This window comes from Athene cunicularia (genome assembly GCF_003259725.1).
Source record: "Athene cunicularia isolate RWA chromosome 2 unlocalized genomic scaffold, athCun1 chr2_part1, whole genome shotgun sequence".
Classification (NCBI taxonomy): Eukaryota; Metazoa; Chordata; class Aves; order Strigiformes; family Strigidae; genus Athene; species Athene cunicularia.
Window position 1 is genome coordinate 59,995,597 of NW_020799095.1, and position 19,938 is coordinate 60,015,534.

Sequence of the window (19,938 nt, forward strand, 5' to 3'; positions counted from 1 at the left end):
TTGAGACTAAACTTTTGTTATGAGGGATGAAGCTTCCCTGGCCTCTCAACTTTTCCATCATCACAGAGGTTAGGACTTGGAAGAGCTCCTTTCCTACCTTTAGCTGATGGGTTTTTGAACTTAAGTCAACTATTTGCCCAGAGAATGTCAGAACTGCTATAATATTTTAAATCAGGGAAAGTGGTGTGGAGTCCCTTAGCCTCTTAGTGCTGCTTCTCATTTATAAAAAGAGCTGAATTTGGCTCAGTGGCAAGGCAGGACTCCAGCTGGGTGGCTAACGTGCTCTCCATGGCAATACGTGGCAGTGTTTCTACAGGAGAAATTAAGAGGAATGCTCTCCCTTCTCCTGACCTCATACACAGAGATGCAAACACACAGCTGCCCAGTGGCCAGGATCCTTTCCTGAGGGGGACAGGTTGAATTTGGTTCAACTTCATTCAGGAGGAAGACAAGTTTGCATGCAGGTGCCAGTCAGTAGGATGAGGGATAAAAATGCCTCTCCCAGCTGCTGTGTCACAACTTCAGTCCTTTGCTTTACCCACAGGACGTGAGAAGGAAGTGTTTAATTTCAAGTCACCTGGAAGTCTTCTTTTGACTCAAAGTCATTTGTTGTTGCTGCTTTTTTCCTTCAGATGAAGAAAAAAAGAATCACCTTTGGTTTTCTTGCAATTGTTTTTTCTATTTGTAGTTGTCTGTGAAGAAGTGGCACTGTGTAACTTCTGCATGAGGCAGCAGTACGTTCTCTTGTGCACAGAACAACATTTCCTAGACTATTCTTAAGGAAAGCATTCCTCAAAAATCATTTAAGTAAGGAGGTATGTATGTATTGCCCATCTTCTCTAGTGCTTGAAAATGCATCATTCATGGCCACTAGTAGTTCCTCTCATAGTGAGGAAGGTTTATTGGCCATAATCCTGGAAGTCCCCTGTGTGTCAAATGATCACTAACCTTATTGGGAGAGGATGCTCCAGTGGGACACCCCACCCAGCAGGCAGCCCCTGGATGGGGTGTCCCACTTCCCTGAGCAATAACCTGTATAGGTAATTGAGACTGGTTGATAGACCTCCATGGAAGTCTTACCTAGTAGTCAGGTCTTAGCAGCATCTGACTCGGTGAAGGATCCTTCAGCACAGGGTACTTGAATTTGATTTGCTACTCTCATCAAGGAGGGCATAAAGGTAGGCAAAAACCATGGAAGCCCAGGCAGATGCAGTTTGACCACAATCTCTGTCTTTTGACCGTGTGTGGGGTGTGTGTGTGTGCTGCTAGAATTTACAAAATATAATTATTGCCTAATTTCTCCATCAACAAGACCTGTAAGTAATGAACGATGTCTCTCCTGAGAGATCAGCGGTGTCACCTCACATGTCCTCAGGGTGCCAAGTGGTATAAAATGCTCATTTTGAAAGTACTGAACTGTGATAAGATTCAACTCCCAAGGGATGCATTGTGTGTACATTTTGTTATATGTAATGACACACTGAAAGGGCGATGAAGCTGTAAAGGAAACGCTGCATGTCTAAAAAGAACTTATTTTTCTTTCAACCAATAAAAGAAAGAGAGTCTTTCAGAAAAGCAGTTAAAATAATATCATTTAAATGTAACAAGTGATAAAATACTAGAGAGAATTCACCTGTCAGATGAAAGAAATTTAAAACATGAGGTCTTCTGTGTAGCAGATATTTCAAATTGGACCATTTTCCAGGTAAAGCAATAGACCTCTTCAAAAAGCTTTTAAAACAGTTGATATATATACAAAATTGTCAGGCTGACACAACCAGTGTAATGGAAACAATTATTTAAAACAGTGAATTTAAAGAATAAAGCATAAAATGTAGTCATTTCATGTAGTCATTCTAGACAATGTATGAGATGCTGTGAGATTTAACAAGACCAAAGTTGGATGTGAGACTCTGGGAGGTTTTCAGCAAAGGTGATTTTGTAATAAAACGGTTCACTGCATATAAAAATACCCCTAGAGATGTCTGCAATGCTAACAACAATATTTTGAAATTAAGCTAAAAAAGACTCATACTCCCTTCAATAAAATTCCACGTGGACATATTCAAAAATTCTGTATGGCCTCAGTGCTCTGGGGCCCATTTTCCAGTAGAAATACTTTTACCTACAAAATGTGGAAATATATGTGTTTTCCTGTATTTCTAATGCAAAAGTATTTGCCTTCCATGAGCTTGACACAGAATGAAATTGGAGAGTATGAAACCCCAGTCAGCAAGGTGACAGATCAGTTGGGCAAATATGTTTCAGATGAACTTTAAATGCAAAATTGAAATTGGACAAATAATTAATTTGATGTTACTCAGAAATAAGCAAGTACTCATAAAAAAATGAAAAAGTGAATTCGATAGAATGGTACAGTTGTATCTTCTATTACCTCAGCACTGGCCATCAATCACTGTCAGTTAATTATCATTAAGACTGCATAAAAAAAGGCCCCTGTGGGAACAGGATAGTCTGTGAGCTTCGTTCTTTCATTAAAAACAAGGTGAACAGTATAAGCATTCTTGGGTTTGGGCTGGTGGTTTTTTGTTTGTTTTTTTGGGGTTTTTTTTTGTTAATTTAGGGGTTTTTGTATACAAGGAAATTATGTGGGAAGGTGAATTTTGAAATGAGTAACTGTGCTGAGAGTTACCATATGGATTGCAAAGAGATGGTAATAGAACAAGGGATTCAAAATTAAAATTGTTATTAGGAAGAGTTTAAAGGGTTTTAATTTATTCCCCCCACTCCCCCTCAAAAAACCCCAAAACAGTAGGATTGCCCTTTCTAAGGTGCAAAACTTGTGGGATTTTTAAAATAAATTCTCACTTCTTAATTAACTGTGTGCTTTTTTGAGCCTCTAGAGTTTATACTTTTCTGTGCAACATCCAGTTTGGAAACTTTCTTTTTAAGAAAAGGATAAAAGCTATAGTGGCGTGACTCCGAAAGTTGGTTCTCCAACAGAACACAAGCCAGCATGAAATGCAGTATGAGTGGCAAATACAGAAACTTTCAGAGCTTTGATCTGAGGGGCCCATGAGTTAATGGCAGAAGCAGGAATGCAGTAGTGGACAGGAGCAGCTACTGTTATTTCCAGGGTGTTTCCCTGCACTGCTGAGTAGCAGTTCACACTCTTAAAAGTGCTGAGGTTTATTGATAGTGCTCATCGACATTGCAAACAGGGTCTAGTACCTGAGCTCTGTGCAATTTCTGCTTTTGATATTAAAATGGGTTACGAGTCACCTCATGCTTGCTCAGTCTGAGGTTCACAAGGGTCTCCTGGCCAAGCTCGCTCTCTGCAGAAGGCAGCTACAGAGAATAGAGTGAGACTTTAAGAATTTTTCACATCTCTAAATAACTATTTATCATGGGAAAATATACATGTGATAGACTTGTTTGTTTGTTTGTTTGTTGGGATTTGGGTTTATTTTTTTGAAGTGAGGCTTCCTTTTTGACTTCGTTCCCTGCTCAAATGACAGAAGTGCCTTATGAGCAAGAACAATTTAAAGGCTGAAGCCTTCAGGGCAAAGGTCTCTCTGTTCAGCAAAATACTACTACTACTACTACTACTATTACTACTTTGAATTAACCACGTTTTGGCCAATTGCCCAAATAAACCTCAAAGCTGGATTCACATAAATGCAAGTGTTCCCACCCAGATGTCAAAGAAGCAAAAGGCCTGTAAATGACACAACCTCAAACCAAAATGAAGTCTTTAGCATTGGTGAGCAATGGTTTCTAATGAGGAGAAATGAATGACTTAAACTAGAGCAGAGCTGTCCAGTTTAGGGCTCTTCAGGCTGAGTACAGCCCGTCAGGACAATTCATCTGCTCTTTGTCAACCTCCTTCTCCTGGGAAAGCCTCTTTGCCTGCACACATCCAGACTGCAGGCAGCAAGTTAGCATGTGATGGGAAGGCAGCTGATCACCTGTGTCCAGATCAGGTCAGGTAACTCACACTGTCCATGCATCCTGTTTTTCTTTATTGGGCGTTTTCTGACATGTCAGGAAAGATTATACTTGGATAAAAACCTCATCAAGTAAACTAATTTCTACTTTGTATCTTTGCTCCCTCTGTCATGTGTTGAGTTTCTTCATTTCTGTTTAGCTCCTGGAGATGGAAGATCCTCTAATGACGGTTTTTATTTTGCAAGGTTGAGGAAATGTTAGCATGTCTGTAAACTAATAGAGGAAGGAATTAGGCCAGAGCAGAAAGGGACAGTGCATCTTGAAAGAAAACTAAGACGAAAACCCTAACCTCTTCTAATTTACATATGGTGACATTTTGCAGAAATATTGTAACATTAGCAGTGGCATAATGAAATTCTGCCTATCAGCCGTGGAAGGAATAATGTTACTGTAAAGGTAACCTGTCCACAGTTTGTTATCAAGAAAATATTCATGGCAAGAAACATTCATTTACCAATGAGTGTTAAGAACAGTATTTTTTCCTTATATTTTTTCCTCATGGGCTATCCATCTTCCCCTCCAGATTTACTGCATGATCACTCCCTTTACATGCTAATTATGTGCAGCTCTGGTGAATTTGTTAGTAGTGACACTTTGGGCACCCAGTGGGACTGCAACTCATTATGTGGCAATGTCCAGATATATCAGATATTATTAGCTGTCATTAATCTGCTGTGGAAACATTGAGTGCACAGCCAGGAGAGAGACCAGGAAATAGAGTAAAAATGAAGTCTGCAGCTGCCCTGGCCCCCAGAAGGTCAGAGGGCAAATCAGCAGGGGAGAAGAATACACCTTAAAATGGTCACTGCTTAGCAGCAGATTTTTAACCCATTATAAACCAATATTTCTAAGAAAAGGAAAGACCAAAAGAAATTATACTGTTTGTAATGTCTGTATGGCTACACTTTACTGAAGAAAGTGGAGATACAGTCTCTCAGACTACCTCTTTCTAAAGAGACTGCATCTCAGTGCAACTCATTCTAAATGTAGAACTGCATCTCAGTGATAAAAGTGTGTGAAGATGAGGAAGAGAGAGTAACATGCAGTATCTGTCTCAATGTGGGTAGAGCCCAAGCATAAAGCTTTGAAATTTGGCATATGTGACTCAGAAAAGAATTAGGGCTCCCCCCCTCCATTTGAAGGTCATATTTTATAGAACTGGACCTGGCAGTAGAGAAAATCCTGTAGGAGTTAAGAGCTTGTTCTTGCTGTTCAACCAGACCTGTAATTTGCCTGTATGAGCAAAGGAGTTTGCCTCTAGACTACAGATGCAGTGCTGATCAGCCTCTGCTATGCAGTTTAAAAACACAAATCACGGTAGGTTGCATTTTTGGCACTGATTCTGAAAAAGTCACTTGTAAGAGTTATGTATATCTGTGCTTGTGCAGCATTAATTACATGGCTTGGAGGGCAGAAATAAAAACAAAAGAAAGTTTCTTCCCAGAAAGCTCCACAGTCTTTCCGATCTCCAAGGTGACTTGCAGAGTACTGCCTAGGACTGTAGGAAGTAGTATCTTCTTTCTTTGTATCAGCTAACAAGGCTGGAAGAAATCAGGCCGGCTTTAAGGCAAATGGGGTCTTCTCTGGTCTGAAATAGAAACAGAAAACAATAAAGTCGAGGCTAGGAATCTTTCAGTTTAGTGGTGATGTATTAACTAGACAATATTCAGAGCAGGGGAGAGGTAATGGGTTGGGGTGACTTTTGCTACTGTCAAGGGGCAACCTAAAAGTTCAGTGACCCCAAAATAAAAGAAAATAATGAGATGGGGAAATTCAAGATAGGAAAAACTGCATTTTGTCAAACACAGCAAAAATAATCTTTTGTTTCCAAGGTTGCAAGGACCTCTGCTCCCTTATCTAGAAGTTGCAGTCCTTTAGTTAGGAGGTTTATACAAAAACTAAATAAAGTAAATCACTCTAAATTTCTCCAGTTTATACTTGTATGGGGATGCCGGAATGAAATTCTTCAGCCAGTTGCTTGGAAATTTCCAAGTGAGCCACAAATCTGAGCTTCCTGAAGGAATTTGGGAAGTACTGGTTTTATTCCCATTAAAGGGATCTAATCTAATGCTTCACAATTTTTCACATGCTATGACCTTTGTGTGATCTAATCTTATGTTAATGAGAATAATAACAGGGAAAAAAAAAAAAAAAAAAAAAAAAAAAAAAAAAAGCCTGATATTTTATTTATGGACCTATCTTCAATTAGAGAGACTCTGATAAACCCTTGCAAAAACAACCACCCTGGGCTCAGTTTTAAGTTGGCACAACCCCATGAAAGTAAAAGCAATGTTAGTATTTGGTGAAATGCTTCCCATTAATATTTTTTAAACTAACAGCCATTCATGAACTCTGATTGTAGGAAAAGATTTAGAAGTCATTTTGTTAGCATTGTGGGCTTTGCAGATATACCCAGAAGTGTTACAGAGTACAGTGTTAGCCATGGGGCAGGTGGCAAGTACCCAGGGAAATAAAGAAGGAGCAGTTTTATCATTGGTCTTGGACCTTTGCAATTTTGGTCTTATGGGAAGGTTCGTTTATTTTTACGTGAGAGCAATGCAGTATCAAAGAAGAGTTACAGTATAATGGCATTAATGTGAACAATAAAATCACAAAAGCTAGTGTGAGTGCTGTATGAATACATTCAATAAGTCAGTCATTTGTTCTTTTATAGTCTTTTTCTAGCATTCATGAAAATTTACAAATATGGCATGCCTTGCCCTTTTTCCAGGAGAAGGGAATAGAAATTCATTCCAGTTACTTTTTCCTTTGAGTGCTGCGAAGAACTGAACATGAAGTGAATACTGTTTTAGTGCTAGGTTAATGAGTTACAGGTCAGGTTTATAGTGGAAAAATTGCAGCCAGCCTCCATGGTGCTGTGTCTGCCAGATTTGCATTGATGAAGCTATTATGGCAAGCTCACTTATTTTTTTCCATGGCAGAACATGTTTGTTATTTGCCCATCAAGATTATGCTGTCTTTTCAGTGCCTGTGTTGCTCCTTACAATCCTGCAGGCACTTATTTTCACATTTAACATGATACGCATGAGTAACCCTCCCTCAACTGGTGGAACTAGTCAGGTGTAAAACTCAGATGTGTGTACTCTGTAGGGCTGGGGCCCAAGCAAATTCCACAGAACACAAAAGTGTGTTACATTTTACATAAGTCTATATAATTTCTTATTCCATTGTTCATAGCAAGTTGAATAACTAGGTTTTATCCAGATAAGCCTGTATCAGCAATGCTAACGAGGATATTTGCACCGCTGCCTTTGATCTTTACAGTAACGAAAATGGTGTGTTAAATACTAGGTTCCGTCTTTTAAAAGATGGCTCTTGAATATACATACTCAGAATTGTTTTCAAAGTAAATTCCTAGGGATACATTCAGAATGATTGTAAATTGTAACATAATGACAGGATAAGGCCATCACCTTGAATTTGGAGCGTGGAGAAAACCAATAAACAGAAAGTGCTGGATTGCTTTTTTTCTAGTGACTCAGAAAATTATGAAGTATAGTGTAAAAGCCGTAACAGCAATTCTACTTTCCTGGACAAGCGTGAATACCTTTAGGAATATCTTAATACATCTGGGTTTTTTTCATGATCTGCTTTGTAAAAGCTAATCATAGTTATAGATTTATAAAGTGTGCAAAGTTCATTGTAATTAAGACTATATTCCGCTTTCTGAAAGTTAAGCATCGTCAGCTCTGAACTGATGTATTTGCTCAGGAGTTGTTTTGGTGTATGAGCTATTGGATCAGTCGCAATATTCTCAGAGGCTGTGGGAGGGCCTTACATCCCGAATTTTAGGGTCATGACAGCAGGATCTGATTCTGCAATTCCTCTGCAAATGACTGCAAGTGGCAAGGCTCTGTCACAGCTCTGCTCTCCTTACCTCATGCAGTACTTTATAGCATGCTAGATTGCCAGCACAGTAAGTGCCATAAATTACCCTACCTGATGTAAAGGGTAATCAATATTTAGGGTGATTCACTGTTTTTGTGATGTTTACTGAGAAAGAATGGAAGGACAGATGAGTTAAGGTTTAGATTCATTGCAGCTTTCTTGATGTTCCTGGTCATTTATTTATTATTATCATCACTCATCTAGGTGACTTAGGCTCTTGCAGAATGAAGTGCTAGTTAGCATGAGTGAAGAAGGAAGAATCTGACCTGAACTTGCCAAGCTGTGAGTTGTCATTAATGTTTTATTTAAAAGGATTCTCTGGTGAAGCTGAGACAGGAACAAGAAAATGCAACCAGAACAATCCCACCAAAACACAGAGCAACATTTCAAGACTATTTCTTGAAAAAATCTAAAGTTTTTTACTATATTTTCCAAAGTTGCAGATGTTGATATTTTTTATAATTACTAGTATTTTTATTTAATTAGCACTAGAAGAGTAGAAATCAGAGCCCTTTTGCTGTTCTGGCTAGAAAAAAACCCACAGAAAAATAAGATTTAAATGGATAAAAGAGATTAAAGAGAAAATGTTTAAAGCACATGGAATGATGAACATTTGCGAAGTCATGTTTCATTGCCACAAATGGTTGCAGAAATTGGGTTGTACGTGTCTATCCATGTGTCTAAGTGTTTATATGTGCTGAAAGTGCATATTGTTAGATCAAGGATGAGTAACAATTCCACAAGCTTCCAATAGGCAGTTGTAATGGTTCATTTCAGATGCAGCCAAATTATTTCATAAGAAAATACAGATAAATCTTAAATTCACTTTAATTTCTTTTAATGAGGAGTTACATTATGCAGTACCAGAACATAATAATTTCCTAGATTTACTGTAATCATTTTCTAAATGCATCAGGTGTTTACTGAGGTTTTTGTTTCCTTAAAAGCACTGTGGCTACGTATTCAACTTTTGAACCTTGTTCTGAAGACTCTGTAGAATCAACTGCCTCTGGAAAAACAAAACAAACCAAAACACAAAAAGAACAAAAAGACCCAACAACAACCACCAAACCAGAAACACCACTGAAATATGTTCAGGGGAAAAAATTTAGAGGTTCACAGGGAATTTTGCTAGTCCCCTTAACAAAGCCAAGGTTCTGCACTGGTGGCATGGACCAGGATCTAGCAGGACGCTACATTAGTTGGATGCCTCTTCAGGATGTGTTAAAGATCCTCATGATCTCTCTCACTTCCTTCTTCCTCTGTGCACTTGAGTCTACCCTCAACAATGAATTTTGATTGTGTCCCTTTTGAACAGCTTCCTGTGATTGCTTCCATCCACAGATTATTCAAGTGCCACAGAGCACTTGCCTATTAGCAATCTCTTCTGCAGCCTGCTTTAAAATCTGCTTATGGTTATGGCCAGATAAAAGCATGTGAGGTCAGTTTGGTAGAGCAGAGACAAATACTTTAACATAAGGTTTTCTATTCTGTGCAAGCAGCTAATAAAAGTGCCCGCAGGTGTTGAGAATTATCCTTCTCTTGGAGATTTCTTTACAATCTGAACCTAATCTTGGCAAAAGCTTTGGCAAGGATATCTGGCACATTAATTAAATGACTTTCCCTCCCCCACAGGTCTTATGCTGTAACTTTGATTAACCACCTCTGTGCCCAGGAAACAAACTGCTGGATAGGCATTATCAGTTTTGCAGGTGTATGGATGTTAGCGATAACATGGGATTCCTCCTTTATCTGGATGGATGCTCCTTGCTGTTTCAACACTACACAGCTTTTCCCCTAGCTACAGCTACAGGCATTCTGCAGGCATGTTATGAGATTTTAGTATGAGGACCTTTTTATTGAATATGTATCTCTGGATGGCCTCTGCTGAGAAGTTTCAGATCCGTCGGGGAAATGCCTGACTCCTCCAGAGCTCCCTCTCTATTTAAATGGCTTTTCCTTGCTGCAGTATCACAGCTGCGAAACATCAAAGCCAGTAGCTGGTGTAGCAGGACATGCATTCCCAAATCAGGCTCAGTGACGAAAGGTGATTTGCAGTGACAGGTTTCATATCTTATGTTGTCATTTTCATGAATGACTTGGCTAATTAAATTTAATGTGGAACAAGAGCTTGCTTACATTCTGCCAGGTTTAAGATGTTCTTACTCACACCTTATTTAAGGAACAATTCCTACTGTTGAACAAGGGCTCCAGGATTTAGCCCTCTGTTAGCAGTCTTCCATAAACCCTTTGTTTTCCTAACATGTTAAAAACCGAGGCTTAATGTGTTCATGATGACATCAGTTATCAAGATTTGTGTGGTGTTGGCAGATGTTGAATTTTCAGTGGAAAACCATTAAACAGATTTGAGTCAGGGCAAGTTTCACAACATGCACGTATTATACCGGTGGTTACATGTGTTGACTTCAGCTTTATTTATTACAAAGGAAAACAGGCCTGTACTTATACAACAACAGCAATGAGAAATTAATCTTCCCAATAGGAAAATCAGTCTTGTCTTGTTAAAGTTACTTCAAGTTATATATCGAGCATGCTGAGTTTGCAAAAATTATGTCTGCAACTTTCAGATGTAAAAAACCTAATATCAAATACTAAAAAGAAAAATGAAAAAATGGGGTATCTTTATTTTTGGATATCCAGTGTAAAGAAAGCAAAATTTTAGAAAGTGTTTAATGTCCATTCTTTATAAAATGTCTCAAGTTGAGCACATTTACTTCCATACCTGATTAGATTTGTCACTTTTGAATGCTGTTTGCTCATCAGCTCAGGACACATCAGTTCTGTACTAGTTCTAATACTTCTCAACATTAAAAAGTTTATTTTCATCATATCACTATGAAGTTTGCCTAGTGGTATTTTTTAGACCAGTGATGGTGTCCGGGCCTATATGTGACGTGATATGTGCATAAGAAACATATGCCAAACATTGAAACCAAATACATGGGGAGAAATTATTTTTCAATTAAAAGCAAGTTCCAACATAGCAAAAAACCTAAACTCCACAACAAACCAAATTGATAACAACAACAAAAATCAAAGGAGAACAGTTAGATTTTGTGTATATGTATGTGTAAATACAGTAACTTGAAAGGAGATGGGTTTAGTTGCTGCAATGTTTAGTTAATTGGGACTTCAGTTTGGAGACATACTTATGGAGTGCACTGAAACAAAAATGCATTGTGTTTCATTTTCTATTCAACTGTAAACATGTTGGAGACTTTGTATTTTCTTGGAGACTTAACCTCACTCAGTTGTTACGAATTACTTCAGGTTCTGCTCATGCATCAGGAGGCATCTAATCGTGGGCCTTCTTCTTAGAAACTACCAGTAAAGTTGTTCTTACAATGTACCTTTTTCCCAACTGAAGTTTGTCTGAGTCTTTGATTGTTAATGCTGCTGCTAAGGCATGAAGTTTTCTGAATGTCAAAATTTATTCTGACAGCAACTAGAAGGTTTCAGGGGTAAATCAATTCTTTTTCAGTCATATGGTGCACTACATAGAGAATCATTAGAACAACAAGTGGGGATTTTGCACTTCTGTGTGTTTAAAGTAAATAATCAAAAAAAAAAAAAAAAAAGGAAAAAAACACTAACATTCTAACTTTCTTATGAAGAAGCACTTAATTTTCCATTGGGTTTTTAAGACACTTTGAGGAAACTTTGCTTTTGAAACATGCAGACATAAAAATTGAAATGCTTAGCAATATCACTTTTATTCAGAAAATCTTAAAAAATAATTTCATATTGAAATATTGCTTTATATTTCTGGATTTAAACAGATTTTTAATTTTGAACAGCTTTCACCTTATTTCTTCCCGTTTGTCTTATTTAACATTATAGCTGCACAAAAGAAGATCAATGTGTTTTGAATGTTTGGAAGAGGTCCAAATTTTTCTACCTTGCAGTCCTATATGAAACAAAACTTTGACTTCAACAGAGATCTATTTTTTCATCAGGCAAACAAACAAACAAAAAAATCCTTTACTGGGTGCATGCAAAACCATTCTTTCTTCAGCAGCAGTAACTTTTCCAGTACATGAAACCAATTACCTGATAAAAAGGACAGGGCAGAAGATAAGCTTTGAATTAGGGCCTCAGTTTTCACCAGTTGAAGAACAAACAATCATCTACAGATGTGAGCATGCAAAAGGAAAACATTCCCTTCCAAACTTTTCAAGTAAAAAACAAATTATGAAATACTGGATAATTATGATTTCATGAGTTACGTGATCTCCTAATTATTACAAATGGGTAAATAGAAAGACTGATTATATACACTGCTGACCTGCTCCAGTTTTATGCCATTCATTATGGTCAGTAATGTTTATAGCAAAATTTTTCCTAACAATAACATTTATAATATTTTAATGTGTGTGTATGGAGGGAAATAGCACATGAAAGAATTTCAGTGCAAATAAACCTCGAGTGGTTTACATTTGGAACTCCTCTGTATTATTTTAGGACCCCAGTCCTCAAAACACTTATGGTTAACTTTATTCACACAATTCCAATGGGACAAATCATATGTATAAAGCTAAGTCCTAAGTGTTTTCTTGTACCTTTTCCTACCCCATCCTTCACTTCCTGAGGTGCATGTGCACAGGTGGGGTAGATATGTCTAAGCAGATTCCTGAACACACTGAACTGTCTCTTCATTCTTTGGAGCACGTCATTTTAATGAAATAACTATATAAGGTTTTGTGTATGGATGAATATACAGATATTTGCACAAATATTAATTAATTTATTCCATGGGCTCCGAGTAATTATCTATTTTGCTGCAAGGGCAATTTGCTGCCATACTAAGCAGAAGGTATTCTTTTACCAAACAAAACAAGTATAGCAGCATTTTCAGCCATGTGCTGAAATGTGTGATCAGTATTAAAATGTGTTAAGCATGGCATCATTATTCTAAAACCAGCCACAGAGATACAAAATGCACTGTGATATTGCAAACTGAGCACAGTTTGATTGTAGGACACCCGGGTAGAGGGGTTTGGTATTAGAATATACATCGCATCTATAATGCCGCCTTCTCTAAAATGTAATTAGTTTTTTTTTATGAACTGGTAAAATATACTACATAAAGGACTCAGGGGATTTCCATATAGCCACATTTATTCCCACATGTCTTTCCAAATCATAAATGGTTGTCTTCCTTAGAAATGGATTAGGACAAATTGCATTAGGACACGATTGTGAATCTGATTAAGGTGGAACCATGATCAGTTTTTTTCTTTTGGGCAACCATGTTTTCTTATAACAACCAGGAGACAAAAAAGCCTTTGGCAAGATGTTTCAAAGGCCTTTCTCATATGCACATAAAAGCAGTTTTCATGCTAATTCAAAAATTGGTCCACACCTATAATTTCTTTATATACCCAAGACAAAGCTTTGGGCAAAATTTTGCCGTAGCATATATTTCAGATATAGACTTGTGGTTTCAGCAAAAGCTCGTAAAAAGGAATTTCCATGCATAATTTCCTTAAGGAGAAGACTGAAGGCAAGCTGCAAGAGAGGCAGGCACAAGATCAGGCATTGATTCCAAATCAGTTCAGTGAGAGGAACGCTGAGAACAAAACCATCCCCGGTGGAAAACTGATTTAATGTACTGAATAAATAACTCTTCAAATGAACTCACTCTTAGAAAGGCCCCAGCCCCTCCTCTTTTTGTGCTAGCATCTGACCCAAACAGAGCACATTGCATAACAATATTTGGCATGGAAGGAAACTAGCACAGATAAGTCTGTTGATGGGCAGAAAGACAGATGTTTGGAAAACAGAAAACTTGGTAAAAACGTCTGTTACTTTCTTCCCCCCCCCCCCTCATTTTTTTTTAAATGATATTTTCAACCCCATAAAGCTAAAGGGAACTTAACTGCAGTGTCAGTATCTCTGTGTTGTAGTCAAACCTGTTGGTGCTCTGCTGCTACTCAACAGAAAACCAGACTGGAAGAGTCTGGGAAACCCATCTTTGTGTGCCTGCTTATGGCTCCATTGCATATAAGTGTTTTGAGTTCTCAAACTAACACACAGGATTCAGCTGAGAAGCAGGACTTCTCAGAAAGGAAGTGTTAGGAACTGAAAGTCTGTATCAAGAAAGAAGGTCCCTGTCCCCAAGGGCTAGCATTTAATATATGAAAATAAAGAGAACAGGTGATTCTGATGAACAAATTCTGGAATCCTGAGGAGATCCATAACCTTTGTGCTTAGTATAGTAAGTATCAATGTTATTACACTGCATGGGTAACTGCAGCCATCTGCTTTATTGATAACTTTGCTGGGTTTTACTTTCTTTTTTTTTTTTTTTTTTTTTTCCAGTTTAGACCAAGATTCAGTGATGTTTATTGTAAATTGTTCATGTTTGACCTTGTATTAGCATTGTTTTGGCAAACAGAAGTAAGAATCTGAGTTCTTCACGTGTCTCATGCAAGCAGAGACCAGACAAAATAAGAACAAATCTGAACTGTAGTCCAAATTTCAGGGTATACCCATTTGAACTAGATTTTTCCTGAGACTGGAAAACATCTAGTTATCTCTTGTCTGTTGTTGGCAACTCACTCTGGTTTTATCCAGAAGCTGAGGGCCTGACACAAATGTGGTTGGAAGCTTGAGCTAGTGGCCCAGCAAGTGAATCCTCACCATTTTTCCAGGCTGACAGTCCTTGGGTACCCCACCAGACTTTGTATGTTTATATAAACTGAGTGTGTGAATGCATTATGAATCAGTAACATTAGTTCATAGCCCAGTTTCCATAATGACCAAACAAATGCAAAAGCTTTTTTTGTCTTTTTCTTCCCCTAGCACTTCCAAATGAATTTGCTCACACATGGGACTGGCAGCACATCTAGAGGAAGATCCCATTTAGAGGGACTGAAAAACAGCAGTAGTGAGGCACATGTCTGGATTTCTTGGCTGAGCAGGACTCAGTTTTGAAGTACAAGAATGCATGTTCTCCTTTGGACACTTCAAAGTAAAGGTTCGGCTACATTTCACAACAGTGATTTTCTGCTGAAACAGGGAAGGTGCAGAAAAACTGCCCTCATGTTCCCCAAACCTTCTCTTTTACAGTACCCTTTACAAAAGAACATCTTGGCCCATGCCAATATAGTCATGGCTTTGTAGATTACAGGTCTCACTAAAATTGTTAGAAAACACAAAGTCAAAAATAACTATAATGAATTGAGAAGATAAATCATTGTTAGTCAGAAATAAAACAAGCCAAAAGGGGAGAAAGAAAAGGTTAGCCAAAACTGTCACACAAAGTTTTCTTATCTATTAGAGTTTGTCTCCTGTTTGTTCATCTAGTTTAGAGAGAGAGAGAGTGAGAGAGATAGAGAGAGAAATGTATACACACACATATATGTATATAAAGAAGAAAATGTTAAGATCAAAAATCCAAAATCTAAAATTAAATTATTGCATAATGTAGGAGACATAAACTCTTCGGTAAATTCATGAACTGGTTAATCTATCTGTAACAACAGCTTTTTATTTTCAGATGAGTCCACTTTTTCTCAGTAATAGTGCAAATTTTATTACTTTTTAGATGTTTAAACATTTCTGTCAAAAACAGAGCTGTCTGGAAAGTCAGGTGTTGAAAAATTTCTGTGAAAACAATTCCTTTACATGTATTTAAAAGTACGCCCAGAGATTTTCAGAATCTTCCCAGTTCAAAAGTTAACCGAGCTATGTACTAAAATGTGGAAAAATTTTACTTTGTGTTTGTTCCATTTCTTTTTCATGACCATTTTAGCTTTTATTTTAAATTGACAATGAACAATTTCGATAGAATTGGGCTTTTTTTTTTTTTTAAGGGATTTTTTGTCTAAAATGTGAAATGAAAAAAATGTCAATTATGTGTCATGTAAACAGTGTTCATATTTGATTTTCCCACAGATTCTCTGCTTACAATGTTCCTTTGAGAATTAAATAGCTTATTCAATCAGAGTGGTTATCTAAATCATGTAGTTTTCTTATTTTTTCTGATTGGGTAAGGTTTTATAAACTGCGTTCTCTTCTGCCTGAAGTAAGGTTTATTTGTTTTGCAAAATTATTTTCTTTTCATGAATGAATTAGTCTCAGCTCCAGACATAAAAATTCACTCTCTTGGCACTGTGCTCACATTAATATTTGTGAGAAGTAACAAAAGCAAAATTCAATGTTTCTTAAAAGTGTCATGTTTTAGTATTTTCGCTGGTACCTTGCAGCTTGGCCATCACTGCAAATGTGTTCTTTAATTTCTCTATAAAAAGTGGCAAATTAGTCACCAGAAGGCCCTGCAATTCAAAGTCTGTACAGAGAATGATTGCAAAACCTGACTCCTGGTTGTAATTATTCATATGATTTACCTGCAGTCATGTCACTTTTATGGCACTTAAAGATATGCTATATCTGTTTATTCAGCTAATTGTCCCAATCAATTTCTGTGACAAATGTACTTAAATCCAATAGGGTTGGGTGCTAGATTCTTTGCTAACTTAAAACTTTATGGAGTTCTGTCAGATGGAAAACCTGGCTGAGGAGGTGGTAAAAATGGAACAGACCAGGATGATCCTTGGGACCTTTTTTCACTTTATATTATTTTGGTTATATTCCAAATAATTTATATTGAAGAGAAGTACCAGAAAGACTAACAGAGTCATAGAATAATTCATGCTGGAAGGGACTTGAGGAGGTTGTCCAGTTCAACTCCCACATACAGCTCTAGTCCTTGGCCCTTGGTCTTCAGCAAGACTGGCTCTAGTTTGTCCCTGTCTCGTACTGAAGGGCCAAAAAGTAGACACAGTAAGAGACCCACTTTTTCAAGGCTGTTACTTGTTATTTCTGACAACTACAGTAACATACAGATATTTCAATAAGTTTTATTTCATAGTACTGACTTCAGACCATCCGAGCTTTTGGCCATTAGGAATATCTCCTAAATTTTCTCTAATTTCTACCTAAACATCAATAATTTGTAACATTGGAGAGCTCTTTCTCTCTGGATATGTATTTGTATAAACATATAAAGTTGCCATATCCCCCCTAGATACTCCATACACTCACAATCCCACCTATTTGAGTCAAAGAGATTAGAAGTATTGCTGAAGAAGACATAACTCCATTAAAGGAGGCTATGAAGAATGTCTCGGAATGAGGTAATTAGGGTAACTGTGCTCCAAACAAGTGAAGGATATGGCCTGTCTGACCAGAGACACAAGCCAATGCCTAAATTCATGAATTCACCACCCACCATTCCCTTCTGCTGCCAGATCAGCTTCCCCACTGAGGAATTCTTACACTCTCCTCTCAGAATCTCAGGCTATAAATTAATTCTGTGCCAACATCTAATAGGAGTATCTGCACAGCGGTGGATCTAGTACATGCACTGAAATTGGGAACAGAGAAAGAGAAGACATCTCGGAAAGAAAACTGAGGTCCTGAAAGAAAAGCCTCAGATAATTGACCTATAAACCTTGAAAGTGGCTGGGAAGAATTCATTCTGCTAAATGACTCAGTGAAGGCAAATCACAAGTATATATTAAGTACAAGTGTGCGTTTATACATGTATATGTATATATGTACATGCACACATAAAATTGATTTTTTTGTCAGTATTTCAGCACTTTGTTTCAAAAACCACAGAAGTTTAAATTATCAAGTACACTTAATTATCTTGCAATTACAAAGTTATATATCTTAAAACTTAGAAGATAAGACACTAACCTGAGCCAAGCTGATAATATGATTAAGTACAAGAACTTAAGTGGTTCACATAATGTCCTACAGCTATAAATTGTTAGAAGCAGTAGAGTTTTCTGACAATACTGTTGTGGAATAATTATGGGATTAAAAAGCTGAAATAAGGTTATTTCAAAACCGGTGTAAGGTAATGTGAGACAGAACTCTCAAAGTCCCTTAATAGGTGTTCTTAACTCAGTGTTAATACTTTATTTAACATAAAGTGCCGTGCACTCTTTAAATTGTTAGCTTAGAACAGATGATTTATGTTGCTCTTGCATCCAAACAAGAATTAATGCCCTTATCCTATTTGACTGGAATTGTTAAGCACTTTTGTTCTCAGACTTGTATCAGAAAGATAACAAAAACATAAAATCAGCAAGCTTTTTAATGAATATGGGGTTAATTTCAAGTTCCCTGATTTACAGATATTAGTTTAATGCTCTCTTTCATCTATTTACTGAGGTGTTAGAAAGTTTGTGTTTCCATTCAGCTCAGTGTACCGCAGTTTCTTTGTTTCCAAAATATTAGAAAGTGGCAGTTAAGAAAAGCTACTGGAGCCAAGTTCCATTTTTTTTCCCCCTCAAACAATAATATCTTTTATTATGTTTTGAGGGGATAGAGTGAATGCCACAGCTAATTCATCTGATCCTATTCAGATCATGATTTTGCACATTTCTGTTGTTTTCCAGGTGTTGCCTTTTTTTTTGTATTTCATACCCACATTATGGTTTACTCATCTGCTTTTATTGCTTTTATTGGCTAGTCTTAGTACAACTGGATTTTGCTAGTGTAAAAGGCAGTCAGTGCAAGGCACAGTGGCTGACACAGTTACTTGTCAGTATTTCACTAACAAGTATGCAATGTTATGATCACCTGTACAGAGGACTTTCACTCCACTTCAGTTTGGTTTAACTACAGGAACACGTCCATGCACTTTCCTTTCATTACTGGTTACTGTCCCTTTGTAAATTTTGCTGGTAAGAGCAGCATATGCCATTGTCTGCTGTCCTGATGCTGGCAATAAGAGGTGTTCAAAGGAACTAAACAATAGGTTGATCAGAAGTTACTATTTTCGATTTTTATGAGCAAACTTTACGTCCAGAATTTTAAGAAAAGCTAAATATTTTTTTTTATGATCCAGTATGTAAAGCAGGGGATAAATATTGACACCTTGGTATAGTTTTGACTTAATGGAACATCTCTTAAGAACTATGTAGAGCATTTAAGTGATGATGTTCTTACATATATTCTTAAAACAGAAAGAAAGGGAGAAGAAATGTTAGCCAGCGAAAGCTTCTTGAGCACACAGTTGAAAGGAGGAACATCAAAATGAAAGTTCAAGCCATGGAAATGAAAAATTACATTTCCTATGAGCACAGTAAAATATACAGCACACACATGTAAAAAGTTCAGTGAGAACCATAAGATGGCATCACTGAAATTGTCCTAAGGTAAAAATTAGAGAATATCTAAGGCTGGTGGAATGAACACCAACAGAGAGTCTGATGTTTTTCCAAGCCTTTTCAGAACACTTCAGGTTCCCATGCTCTGTCAGACTCTCCTGAATATTCATGAGAACATGATTTCTGTTGATTGTGAAGGTTGATATCCCACCTCAGTCTGACCTCAAGCAGGACGAAGACTGGTGAAGATAAAGTCCACAGTGTATCTCAATCTCCTACAACAGCTAATTTAACAGATCAGCAGAGCTTTAGTCTGTTTGTATTTGTAATCTGATGTAGTCCTTCCTTGCTGAATTGATTCTTTCAGCCCGAGAGTATGTACTATTTATTTAACACTGAAGCAGACTGGAAATGCAATTACTAATTTAACCTGAACACCTGGGTTTGAGAGGAAGTTTCTTATAAATCAGTGCAAGTTGTTAGAAAATGTACGAAGCACTTTATATATAAGCATATGTATAAAACATTTTACTTCATTTCCTCCAAGTATGGAGGTCTTCAACTTCTTCAGTGGTCGTCTCCTTACTTCTGCATCAACCATTCCAAAATAGCTAAACCCTGATTTGAGAGCCAAGAAATATGGGAAAGATGAAACACCCACTTCTCAGTTTTGTATCCTTCAATTGTTAAATGTATCATTTCATGTGCATGGGAAGAAATAAATTTGGAAAAAGATCTGATATTTCAGAACTACTGTATCTCCCACTAACTTCATCTGACTTAGCTGTCTCAAACTGGGCTTTCAAAACTCTGGTAGTCCATAAAAACTTTCTGTAAAACCCAAAAGGTTTTTTTTTGGGATGTCCTGAAACAAGCTAACAAATCATGCCATGTATGTTATGTCAAAGAG

At 37.3% G+C, this 19,938-nt stretch overlaps 1 long non-coding RNA gene across 1 annotated transcript in view; it reads right to left on the bottom strand.

Moving 5' to 3' along the window:
• Positions 1 to 1,650: 1,650 nt before the first annotated feature.
• Positions 1,651 to 19,938, bottom strand: part of LOC113477150 — a 36,168-nt gene continuing 17,880 nt past the window's right edge. Inside the window, exon 3 of the long non-coding RNA XR_003397849.1 lies at positions 1,651 to 5,557. This is a non-coding gene — a long non-coding RNA (uncharacterized LOC113477150). The remainder of the gene's footprint in view (positions 5,558 to 19,938) is intronic.